At 42.5% G+C, this 12,182-nt stretch overlaps 1 pseudogene; it reads left to right on the forward strand.

Annotated features, from left to right (window-relative positions):
• Nucleotides 1-299: 299 nt before the first annotated feature.
• On the forward strand, nucleotides 300-3,362 carry LOC121644399 (annotated as a pseudogene).
• Nucleotides 3,363-12,182: the final 8,820 nt, after the last annotated feature.

Genomic DNA, 12,182 nt, shown 5'->3' on the forward strand with positions numbered 1-12,182 from the left:
CGGCCTGACAGCCCTGCATCTTGCCAGTGCAGCTAGACGTTCCTCGTTCTCTAGCTCCACCTGTGTGGCTTCCAAGCGTGCTCCCGGGGATATCTCCCGCCCCCTTCTCCCAGCTGCCACGGACCGTGCCAGAGCATGGGGAGAGGAACGGACATTTGTCAGCAGAGGTTTTGGCGGTTGCCCCTCTCAAACGTCCACAAGCACGCACACACACATTATGTTTGAAAAAATTAAAATGTGTTCCGCTGCAGCATCCAGGCCAAAGGCCGAGGGCGCAGCTAATAAAAAAAGCCAAAATCATGAACGGCGCGGTGGCGGCACCTGCCGCTTCCCGGTGGCAGGCGGTTGCCCCTCCCGGGACAGCGGCAGCAGTACACCCATCGCTGCGCTGTCATCTCGGACGTGGATGCACGGCGCAGTCCCGGAACCATTTCGCTGTTTCGGCGAGAGAGGGCGCTACCGCATCACGGATAGAGCCTCCTATGGTGGACGGGCTGCAGGGTGCGCCTCCTCCCTCCCTCAGGTGGGAGAGGTGGGCCGCACACGCAGCCCCACCCTGGGTGTTAAGGACGATTTCGAGGGGATACAGGTTGCAGTTCGCCACCGTTCCCCCTCGTTTCGCCGGCATTTTGCATTCCCAGGCTTGAGGGGAGTCAGCCCACGTTTTACAGGGGGAAATCAGCTCCTTGTTAAACAAGGGAGCGATTTGTGTTGTACCTCCTGCACAGTGTCAGAGCGGGTTTTACTCCAGGTATTTTCTGGTCCCCAAACGGGGGGGGGGAACGGGATTCGCCCTATCCTGGATCTTCGTGCTCTGAACAGATATCTCCGGAAATACAAATTCAGGATGCTCCCTGTTGCGTCTTGTGCGACAGAACGATTGGTTCACTTCTGTCGACCTGAAGGACGCGTATTTCCACATCCCTATCTACCCTCCCCAAAATTCCTGAGGTTCGCTTTCCAGGGGATTTGCTACGAGTACCGAGTGCTTCCTTTCGGTCTCTCTCTGAGTCCGCGGGTGTTCGTGCGGTGCACGGAAGCGGCAATAGCTCCGCTGAGGCGCCAGGGCATCCGCTTGGCCACATACCTGGACGACTGGCTGCTGCTGGCACAGTCGGAGCAGGAGGCCAGGGCGCACACGCATGTTCTCGTGGAGCACCTGTCCGATCTGGGTTTTGTGATAAACACAGAAAAAAGCGTGCTGTCCCCAGCGCAGAGCATAATTTTTCTGGGCCTGTCTCTGGACTCGCTGTCTTTCACAGCGCGCCTCTCGGCGGACCGCGTGAGGGTTTTCAGGACATGTCTCGGATTTTTTCGTCCGGGAAAATCGGTCCAATTCAGGCTGTGTCTTCGATTGCTCGGACTGATGGCGTCCGCCATTCTCGTTGTCCGGCTCGGTCGCCTCCACATGAGGGATTTTCAGCTTTGGGTGGCCTCATGCGGCCTGGACCCCGCCCGTCATGGCGCACGCAGGGTGCGGATCACTGCTGCGTGTGCCAGGACACTGCGTCACTGGCGGATCCCGGCCTTTCTGACGCAGGGAGTCCCTATGGGCTCCATCATGTCCAGGTGGTCACTACGGATGCGAGCCTGACGGGCTGGGGTGGGATCCACGAGGGCCGAACTGTGAGGGGCAGATGGAGCGTCGGTCTCCAGCGGTCCCACATAAACTTTCTGGAGCTTTCGGCGGTTTTTCTCTCCCTGAAGCATTTCCTTCCGTCCCTCGTGGGCCATCATGTCCTGGTAAGGACGGACAATACAACGACGGTGGCGTACATCAACCGTCAAGGGGGTTTGCGCTCCCACCAGTTACACATGCTGGCACGCAGACTGATCCTCTGGAGCGGCGATCGCCTCCTCTCTCTGAGGGCAACTCACGTCCAGGGGGTCCTGAATACGGGCGCGGACCTGCTGTCCAGAGGCGCGCCTGTATACGGGGAATGGACTCTGCACCCAGAGGTGGTGGGACAGATTTGGACCCGTTACGGTCGGGCCACAGTGGATCTGTTCGCATCAAGAGAAAATGCGCACTGCGCTCTGTTTTATTCTCTGCGCAGCATGGATGCTCCTCTGGGCGTAGACGCACTAGCGCACGTCTGGCCGCCCGGGCTCCTTTATGCATTCCCTCCCCTGGCGTTGATACCCCTCACTCTGGCCAGAGTGAGGGAATATGGCCACACACTGATATTGGTAGCTCCGCTTTGGCCTGCCATGCATTGGCTGGCGGAGATATATCAGTTGCTGCGTGCTCAGCCTTGGCAACTCCCGCTACGCAGGGACCTGTTACTTCAGGGGAGGGGGACGGTCTTCCACCCACACCCAGAACGCCTGGCACTGTGGGCTTGGCCCCTGAGTGGCTCAGTCTGTCAGCTATGGGACTCCCACCGCGGGTGATTTCCACTATACAGAGTGCTCGAGCCCCCTCCACTAGATCTCTGTATGGTTCTAAGTGGGGGGTCTTCGTGGAGTGGTGCAATAGACACGGCCACGTTCCTCTTCAGTGCCCGGTGGGGGTGATTTTGTCATTCTTGCAGGACCTGATTGACAAGAAGAAAGCCTTCTCCACGGTAAAAGTGTATTTGGCAGCTATTGCTGCCTGTCACGTGGGGTTTGAGAAGCACACGGCGAGTCAGCATCCATTGGTCTGCCGCTTTATGAAGGGTGCACGCAGGCTCCTTCCTGTGTCCAGACCGCTGGTACCACCGTGGGATCTGGCTGTGGTTCTGGAGGGGCTTAAGGGCCCTCCCTTTGAGCCACTGGAGGGGGCAGATTTAAAACACGTCTCCCTCAAGGCGGTGTTGTTGCTGGCTCTGGCGTCAGCTAAGCGAGTCAGTGACGTCCATGCGCTTTCGGTGCATCCGACATGTGCCCAGTTTTTCCCGGGCGGTGTGAGGATGGTTTTGAGGCCCAACCCGACTTTTGTGCCTAAGGTGGTGGGCTCATGTTCTCCTATTGATCTTGTGGCTTTCCCTGCCTCGTCAGGGGACTCGCGGTCACATGCCTTGTGTCCAGTATGCGCGGTGCGCGCTTACACGGATAGGACTGGGGGTTTCAGGCGGAGCGATCAGTTGTTCGTCTCCTGGTCTGGTCCTCATAAGGGAAAACCTGTCACAAAGCAGCGCCTGTCACACTGGGTGGTGGAGGCGATTGCTTTGGCCTATACGGGTCAGGGTTTGCAGCCTCCTGGGGGCCTGCGGGCACATTCGACTCGGGGCATGGCCGCTTCCTGGGCCCTATTCAGAGGGGTCTCTGTTCAGGACATCTGTGCAGCGGCGAGTTGGTCCTCGCCTCTCACCTTTGTCCGTTTCTATATGCTGGACGTCTCCGCTCCGTGCGTGGCACGCGCAGTTTTGCTGTCCTGACCGGATCGGAGTTCTTTTCCCGGTGGGTTGGTGGACGCTAGATAAGCTTGTCTGGCAATTCGGGAGCTACCACATCCCATAGTGAGACATCGAGCGGAATATTATGAAAGAGAACTTTAGGTTATTTACATAACCCCGGTTCTCTGAGTAATATGAGCGAGATGTCTCACCAGACAACCCTTCTTGCTGGGGCGAGTGAGAAGAGGTGCTTATCTTGAATGAGTTGGTCCGTCCGCATGAGCTATTTAAGGCAGATGGCACTACATGATGCGGACGGATACATTCACACATTCATCAGCCAATCAGGGTTGGCGTAATGAGATTAATGCTTCTGAGGGCTGCAGAGAGGCTTGCATCCCATAGTGAGACATCTCGCTCATATTACTCAGAGAACCGGGGTTATGTAAATAACCTAAAGTTATATCTTCCTGATTACAGTGACATTAATTTTGTTACATGGACAATTTTTTTTATCTATGTGGCTGAAATCAATCTGATCAGAGATTCCATGACATGTGGATGCTGGTTAAAGTGATCAGATGAGTTGTGTGTTTACATAATGGAAAGATTAATGTGATGCTTTTGACATTTGCATTGGGTACTAATTTGGAAGAAGATAAAAACAAAATTTTTTTTTTATGTTAAACCTTTTGACTGTTGAGCTGCTCCACTCTTTCAGTTTCCAACAAAAACATATCCACCACAGTCCTTTTGTATTTTGCTGCTGCCATTTTAAAAGTCTTTAGTAAGTCTCCTAACCCCCATGTGGTTCAAGCATCTGGAGAAACAACATCCACTGCAGAAATGATTAGAATGAGGGCGTGCATGGTTCATTTTTCCTGCTGATCCCATTGTGAAAAGGTTCAAACCACCCCTCTCGATCGGATTGTAAATTCTTACTGATCAAAGCCACTCGGCTGCGTACGTGATGCATTTCTGTTCTGATTGGACATTCGATTGTACCAAAAGAGCTTCATGTAAATGCAACTTATGTTTATAAGAATGCTCTCTACACATGTTGGGTACTGTCTATCAAGGAGTAAAATATTTGCAAAAGGATATAAACCCCTCATTCATTACTGCACTTACTCTGGTTAATTGGTCATCATTATCCAGAGGCGAGGCAAAGCAAGGCAAAAGCAAACACATTCCATATATAAGACATTTCAAAGTGCTTTGCTTAAAACATTACAAGTGGTGCAAAAAAAAGCATTAAAAGTAGTAAATGGCAGCAACAAATAGCAAAAATCACAATAAAATAATGAAAAATTATATATTAAATTAAAATTATTAAAAGCAAAATAATCAAAAGCTACCATGCAGATTTCATGCATAAGCGCATGACAAAAGAAATGTTTTTAACCTGGATTCAAAAGTGTCTACATTTGGTGAAAGATTAATCTCCATTCACAGTTTATTCTACTTATTTGCAGCATAACAGCTAAATGCTGCTTCTCCCTGTTTAGCCTGGACAAGTTGACCTGAGTTTTAAGAGCTCTGCTAGGTTTATTAGGTTTATATCCTCTGAAAATATCCCAGATGTATTGTGGACCTAAACCGTTCTGGGATTTGTAACCAATAGGGTTTGAAAATCTATTCTGCGACTGACTGGAAGCCAGTGTAAAGATTTCATACACCCAGACTCCTGCCAGCAAATTTATCTTCTTACATGTCACACAGACTGTCCAGTCATAGCCTTCACTCCCAGTCCTTCATTAACTTCAGTGTTCCCTCAGTACGTACAGAGATCAGATGAAAGGAATTCCCCTCAACATGGAATTCATTACAGCAGGATTTCAAGCTTGCTTGATCCCGTTGAGGAATTTTAAACTCATTTTAAGCAAACTGGAAAACATAACATTGAGGTCTTGTTTGTGTTTGTATTTACTTTTAATTCCATTTCATTTAACACTTTTATAAGACTATTATCTGTCTGTACTGCACAGCATGTTTGTAACTACTTGTATGTATTTGTGGACAGGCCACCCTGGTAAATGAGACCCTGTGTCTCAATGAGTTAAACCTGCATATGGTAAAATAATAATAACAATAAATAAAATATATTGGTATTCCGATCTCCAAATCCAAAATGTTAAAGTAAAACATGTTCAATATAAAGAAAGAGAGAGACACAGAGAGAGCGATAACAACTGTGTCACAATGGCAAGTGAATGAGCAAAATATCCAACAGAACACCTAGAGCAAGCTTGTTAGCTAATGAAGGCTAATCATGTAGCAGAAATGTTTGCGTTCAGTAGCTTACTTTCCCTTGATAAAGGTGCAGTAAATAATGTTTAACTAGCTCTGCTGTAATGTTATAATGTATATTTTTTCTGTTAAATTAAACTTTGTTGTCTTTTGTTCTCTTTTTAGAACAATATTGAGGCTACATGTTGCTAGCTTGGTGCGCTAATCTCGCTTCAACATTGTTTGGATCTGCTGTTTCTGAAAAAGCTACTATAGAGTGCCATAACACAACAGGCACACAATAGAGTGCTCCCGCTATATTACATCCAGAAATGTGAAACTGACTCCCCAAAGAAAGACCAAAACCTTGTGAAAATAACCATTAAAGTTGCAGAGTCTGTATTTTTAGTGTTGTTTGGGAGCTCCTCTCATTCAAACTTTTAATTAAATGAAGAGATGAGACGAGTGATGCTGCTCAAGAAATATGAAACCCTTTAAACTAAATGACTTACACAGTAAGAATCTGTCAGATCCAAACTACTGTTGTTGCTGGAAATAAATAAATACAAGTGGAATATTAAATGTATGATAATAAATATGTTAAAGCTCATGTGACTGAGATGGAAAACATATGTTCAGATTCTGGTGAAATGATAAAACCTGTTTATTTAATGACAGCATAATAAAATGACACATTTAGATGGGAAAAAGCGAGAGCTTCCCTATTTTATAAAGTTATTCTAACAAAGAAGGAAACAAATTAAGTCAGAATAAATTAAGAGTTCACAAATTAACACTGAAAAGAAAAGAACATTTCATGCTTGAACTAGCTGTTCTCATACTGAACCATAAACACTGTGTTGGGATAAATCGAATTAACGAGAGCCAAAATAAACAAATAAAAAGCTGTGAAGCTGACAACATCCTGAATTAATTCATTTCAGTGTTTGTCCTGCATATGAATACAAATAAAATCCTTCTTTAGTTATTATAATTGTTTAAAAATGCCTAATTATTGATTATCATTATTGTTCATTGTATTGTATTGTCGCCATGCCTGTCATATCATTTAAGACAAATTGTAGTGCATATTAACAATAACAAAGCACAGTTATTAATGCACAGTTAATAATAAAAACTTTGTGTACGGTTACAAGAGGCTTTTTTGGAAAATACAGAGTTCAGCATGTACACCAGACTTGGTAGTCAGAATAATCATCTATTCTTTACATGCACAGTAAATGACCAGATTTAGCTCAGTTCCAGACTAGTGATTGTCACAAGAAGATGTGGGTTTTTTCCACATGTCCAAAATGCGGAAAGGGCACATAAATCGTGCGATGTTAGCATTTTACATTTCCAGTGGTCAGCTGACATGATGTAATGTCATCATCCATCCCCCTTCTCTGCCCTGTGATATCACTTTTGGGACAGTTTCATGTGTCATATTATTTAAAAATTTAAACAAATGCAGAACAAAAACATGTTACTATTTCAAAAAGAAGACAACGATGCAGATATTTACAACTCAATGAGGGGAGTAGATTTACTAAATTTAAATATTTTTTTGTGAAACTGCTGCTTTACTGACTGGATCAGTGCACCAATTTAAAATCCTGCTTTTACACAACATTCTCAGTCAGACTCCCTCAGCTAAATGTGTTTCTAGGTTAATACAAACCTGATGGAGGAAATTAAAAGGAACAATGAACTCGCACTCGCTTCTGGATTGGGAGTACAACGTTGTTTCATTTAATTAAATTTATTTTCTAATTAAAACATTTCTTTGTGTGCAACCTCTTTTGCGATTGTAATTGCCATGTACATTGTACATTCTGAAAGAATTTAATTTATAACATACTGGTAATGTTTTTGAATCACAGTATTTCCGTAATGACCCTGGGAAAAAATCTTAATTTTGCTGATTACTAAAACTTGGTGATGATTGTCAAAAAATGTTATAATTTGCCAACTTCTTAGTGCAGCATCACAGTTTTGCTCTTAATGTTTTTTTTTCCTTCTATAAATGATGGGGTTATATTCTGTGAACATAAGTGCATTGAATTCATTGCAGCTGATTCTACACTCCTGTCTTCTCTCCTCAGTGTTGCAGGGACTCGTCATTAATCTTAATGCATTTTTAGCTGAATTGGTTCTGCCACTAGATGGAGGTCAATGCTGCATGAAATATGTTGTTTTCATTATAGTTTGAATGTGTATGTGTGTCCATGCTCTAAACATGTTTCTTTGTGTTCTTCACCAAACACAAATGATGTTGCTACAGCCCGCAGAGCACAGCAAAATGTACAACTCCAACATTTTAATATTCACACAATGTGTTTGCTTGTCATTGTCAGTTTGAAAACATTCAAATTCTTGCATTTCATGCATTAGGAACTGCATTTTTGTAACATTTCCCTTGAGTACTGCTGTTCGCCTGTATCAACAATCAATAAATTTGTACTCACCTTGTGCTCTCCTGCTGCAAATAATACGGCATCAGTTTGAAATAGGCTAAAGGATAACACTCTTCTATGCTCTGCAACTATTGATATGAAGGCCAGCTGTTGGACAGACATACGTGGTCAACAACAAATGCTCAGATATTCTTATTCATGTAAGACCTTATTGAAATGAGGAGTGGGGTGCATCTTAATGAGAACAAAAGTAATCAAATGACCATATATTTAAAAAAAAATCAAAGAACAAAACATAAACTCTTAAAAAATACCTTGAGCAGCCAAATTCTTAAAATATTTTAATGCATAAATCATTTTGCACCCTGTAAGGCATAATCTCACAATAACTGGATATAGAAACACAAAAACACACACATTCTGTGTAAATCTGAATATGTTATTTTGCTTGTAGACACCTGGATTTATTTTGCTGGTGTTACAAAAACACTCCGGTCTACGCATGCTGTGGTATGTAAACAGCTTATCCAGGTTTCTGAAAATTCTCTGCTTTTAAAGATGTATTTGACTCAATCAGACACAATCATGTTAATGTCATACATCTAGTGTGATTAAAACCTGGAAAAGACTCAAAAATTGGGTACAAGCTGCACTGAGTGAAAGGAATAAATCCCATCTGTGTCTCTATAGTAACGGTACATTAAAAATGAGACAAAATAAAGTGGTTTCTTAGTGCAGAGTCATTGTGAGCCACAGGAGCCACCAAAATGCTAAGGTTGGAAATAAAGGGCACCAGCTGGTCCTTCTGCAGACATGAATTTCCCTCTCTGTTAGACATACACCTTCAGACCAGACTTCACTTGCCTTAAAAACTAACCGTTTATATGTCAAACTATTTTTATGAGAATGTTACAGTGAGGAAAACATGAGTCATAACCTTTTACTTACTGTTTTTCCTCCAAAGTCCCAGTGTACAGCCTTTCATTGTGTAAAATAAAGCAATATCCAAGATGGTTTCAATATAGCTGAAGCAAGGATAGAACCAGGAGCAGCTTGATATAGAAATGAGCTGCTTTTTAAAAAGAATTGTAAAAAAGACACCAGTCTTCGCCAACATAATGGCTTTCAGAATGAAATAAATTATTACCTGCCTGAAAAAGAAAAGGTTCATTTTTCAAATGCTTGCTAAGTTAAAATTGATCTGCATAATTTTTCTGCTTCACTTTTATTTCCACAATCTGAACAGCGTTGTCTTGGTTTTTACTCACTGCCTGTAGCCTTTTTTTTCTCATTTTCAAAAAGATAAAGTTGTAGATCAATTTTACATTTCCATCAATAATTGGATAAAAAACATAAACAAGAACACCATGAAGGACTAAAAACATGCAACCTATGAGAGAGGTACCGGTAAAGGAATGTACAGGGTTCTGTTATGATGTCTTTCAGCCACTCAGCAGATTCAGAAATGTTGTAATACTGCTTTATTTCAAACACTGCATATACAAGATGACATTTCAGTATTTTCAGGACCTTGATAAACATAGTTATGTGCAATGACTGTATGTAATGTCAAAATCTGGTCCTTACTAAGTCCTTAATGAATTAAGTTAAACCTCAGATGAACAACACATGGCACTATACTGCTTTATTATTTACTTAACAGAAACTAAGCCAAAATATAGAAGTGTGTGAAAAACTAAGTACATCGTGTGGTTTAATAGTTTGTTGAACTGCCTTTGTTCATCTCTTGTCAGATATTGCCAAAGGCTTTCCAAAAAATGGAAAGCTTATAGGCAGGATTTTAAGGTAACTACACACTTGTTGTGCCTGAGTTTAGTGGACATACATCCACATGATGAGACTCTAAAAGGCTCAATTGTCCTTTTTAACCAACTGTTATTTTGGAAAAGTCAGCAGGGCACTGTGTGCAGATCTCTACAGTCCCAAAGGCACATAACAGGTCAATGGGTCTTTTTTAAAACAAGGCCACTTAAGGGTCTGAAGGTGAGCAACAGGATTTTAAAACTGAAATGAAGAGTAGCACAGCTGTGGATCTAGTTTTAGCATTTTTAATAAAGTGGAAGGAGCTTACACAACTTGTTATAAAGCCACAACTGAAAAAGATGACCGGATTTTTGAGATTGATTTAATTAGGAAAAAAAAAGGAAACAAAGAACAACAACAACAACACACAAAAAAAACAACAATACTGAACAACAGGCTTACTTTAGAGAAAAACGTTTTTCTGGCAAATTTTCCAAACAAGTGTACTTGTTCAGTTTCTGTACTGTCATTGGCTTTAATGTTTAACATAGCAACTGAGGCCTGTAGAGTCTGAGATGTATTGCTTGGGTTTTATGTACTTTTATTTTTAACCCTCCACAGTCTGAGATTGGGGTAAACCTTCTTGCACATCCTTAGCGAGTTTGGCACCTGACTTGAATGTTTTCCCGGTGGCCTGTACCCGAAAGTGCTTGTCAAATAAATAAATAATAATAAAAAAAAAAGCATGGTGCATTACATTGGTGTGGTTGATTGGTCTGCCTGGCACTGACACCTGTGCACAGACAAAATTATTTGTGCATGTCAGTTGTCCCTAATAATGGCGACTAGTCAAAATGGTAGTAATTTTTATTTATTTATTGCTTTTTATCAACACGAGCAAAGTGTGCAGAGGCAGAACGGCTGAGATGCAGAGAAACGTGGTGGCAAAATGGACTCTGAAAAGATGATAAGATGAAAGGGGGAAAACATGATGAGGAGGAGGCAAGTGTCAGAAAATGTCAGATATTTTAAAATCAGCAGCAGCGTTCAGTTCACTGTTTAATAAATTAGTGATGGAGGAGAGACAGCTGGTCTGTTACAAGCTACAAACTTTAGTCTGACCATAACATGATGAGCACAAGTTGAAATTCTCCATGCCACTTTTTATGTAGCTGTAATAACCCCAATAACCCTGGTACTACAGCTGTAGTAATGACCCTGGTACTACAGCTGTAGTAATGACCCTGGTACTACAGCTGTAGTAATGACCCTGGTACTGCTGCTGTAGTAATAACCCTGGTACTAAAGCTGTAGTAATAACCCTGGTACTACAGCTGTAGTAATAACCCTGGTACTACTGCTGTAGTAATAACCCTGGTACTACTGCTGTAGTAATGACCCCAGCACTGCTGCTGTAGTAATAACCCTGGTACTACAGCTGTAGTAATAACCCTGGTACTACTGCTGTAGTAATTATCTTGATAATACTTGTTGTCAAAACTTCATTCTATTGTTAAAGTTGCTGTGGTTTGTTGCTGTACTGTTGTATCTCTCATCACCCCAAACATAAAAACTTCTGGTTAGTCCAACCTTGGACATACTGGGGCTCCTATATGGGATTTCCTTGTATCATAGATAAACTATTAGTTAATTTTGTGACGGGTGGATATGTCAATACTAAGGCTACTCAGCTTAACTAGTCTGTACACATAGACTACTGTCCACATCTGTCCACATCTGTCCTTGTCCATTTCAGAACCAGCTGTAAACTGGGCCAATGAGGAACATTTTATTAGTCCAGGTTAAAACCTGAAACTTTTTGACTTCATCAGTTTGTCAGTGTGTTTATCTGATTCTAAACGATGTAATTGCAGCATTTTATGCTTGTTGGCTTATTTTACTGCATGAAATATTTGGTGGATCCTGTTGGATGAAGCGTACCTCCACATGTGTATTGCTAAATGATAAAGTTTGGGAACCCCTTTTAAGGATGGACAGTCTCCTATCTAAGTTGAGTCGAATTTTTCATATTCTAATGTTAGTTGAATCACATCAGGTGAAGCTGCTGTTCACCATTTTTTGTTTTTACTGTTGCAGCAGAAATTGATGTTGACAAGTTATATTTATGATAAACTGACAAAATGACACAATCATGTTGTTTCAGATTAACATGCGAATAACAGAGTTTTGTTGGGACTGTTGTATTCAGTCTTTTGATGAGAGTAAGAGAGAGAAAAGCTCTGGACTGGTGGCATATAATTGTGTGGGAATTGGTCTAAATAGAATATTTCTCTTTGGTGATTACTAAGCCTGTGTGTGCACATGCATCTGTGTATTTGCATGTAAGCATATGTGTGCAGTAAATGAATTAGGGCAGTCTGGGCCAGTGTACGACTCCTGGCCTGACTTTTTGTGCCTGCTTACCAGATTGATGGACAGTGATGGAGGTTCT

The sequence above is a fragment of the Melanotaenia boesemani genome, chromosome 8, assembly GCF_017639745.1.
Source record: "Melanotaenia boesemani isolate fMelBoe1 chromosome 8, fMelBoe1.pri, whole genome shotgun sequence".
Lineage (NCBI taxonomy): Eukaryota > Metazoa > Chordata > Actinopteri > Atheriniformes > Melanotaeniidae > Melanotaenia > Melanotaenia boesemani.